Below are 1270 nucleotides of genomic sequence, written 5' to 3' on the forward strand. Positions count from 1 at the left end.
GCTGTGTCTTCAAAGAGAATCCAAACGAAGATCAAAATACACATCTAATGGACTTCGAGGAGGTTATGAATACCTTCTAATACAATGGTGTGTCACAAGAAGCAGTGTATTTAAGGGCATTCCCCTTTTCTCTTAAAGATGATGCAAAACAGTGGCTTCGAAGCTTGCCCATGGGATCAATTAGAACTTGGGAGGAGATGACTAGAAAATTCCTTGATAAATATTTCTCCTTAGCTAAGACAGGCAAGTTTATAAGAGAAATCCATAACTTTTGCCAGAAAGATACGGAAACTATTTTTGAAGCATGGGAGAGGTTTAAGGATGTCACAACCCAAAATCCAACTAGTCGTGATGGCACCTAATCCAACCCGCTAGGTAAGCCAATTAACAACTATCCAATTCCAATAATATTAATAAGACAATTATTCAAAAGAAATTATATGAAACTAATACATTTCCCCAAGAACTGGTAGTACAAATCATGAGCTTCTAAGAATAGAGTTTACAAAGCGAAAATGAAATAAATACATAGTCTGTTTGAATAGTACATAAACAGAGTTTTACAGATCTAAAGCTACCACGAACAAGATGCAGCTATAGCCGGGATGAAGTACATCTTCAATCCAGCTCCCATCGATCACAACAACATCAACAGCCAACATCTGCACGTAAGGTGCAGAAGTGTAGTATGAGTACAACCGACCCCATGTACTCAATAAGTAACAAACCTAACCTCAGGTGAAAGTAGTGACGAGCTAACACAAGGTCGGGTCCAATACCAATATCCCACAACAGTTCATAACAATATAATACAAGTAATAAAAGATGTATCTCCGAAGTAAAATGTTCAGCTCATTCAGAGTTCCAGAAAATAGTCATGCTTTTCAAGTATCTTAGTGAAAACCCAAATCTTTTACCGAAAATGCCAAAAATATGAGTAAGTTTGAAAACTGTAATTTTTCCAAATATCCTTTCCACAATAAATAAGATGTTTCATTTTCTTTCTAGATAGCAAGTGTGAAATACCTCTCTATGCCCACATATCAATGTGTGTAAAATATCATGAATGACGTGATGTCGTATAACATGACAAAAAATGCATCTCTATGCCTGTATGTCATGTGTGCATGCCAATGCCATCTATCTCCGAGATGAATCATGTACTCACACTCTCAGAATACTCGATCTCAATGTGTCACACTTTCCACTCATCATGCTCAACCACTCGGTACTGTATATGGCCCATACGGCCCAGGGAAGATCCATCCCG

General features: G+C 37.6%; 1 pseudogene; it reads right to left on the minus strand.

The window, feature by feature from the left end:
- Positions 1-245: 245 nt before the first annotated feature.
- LOC142178650 (small nucleolar RNA R71) lies at positions 246-345 on the minus strand (annotated as a pseudogene).
- Positions 346-1270: the final 925 nt, after the last annotated feature.

Source organism: Nicotiana tabacum, chromosome 24 (genome assembly GCF_000715075.1).
Source record: "Nicotiana tabacum cultivar K326 chromosome 24, ASM71507v2, whole genome shotgun sequence".
NCBI lineage: Eukaryota > Viridiplantae > Streptophyta > Magnoliopsida > Solanales > Solanaceae > Nicotiana > Nicotiana tabacum.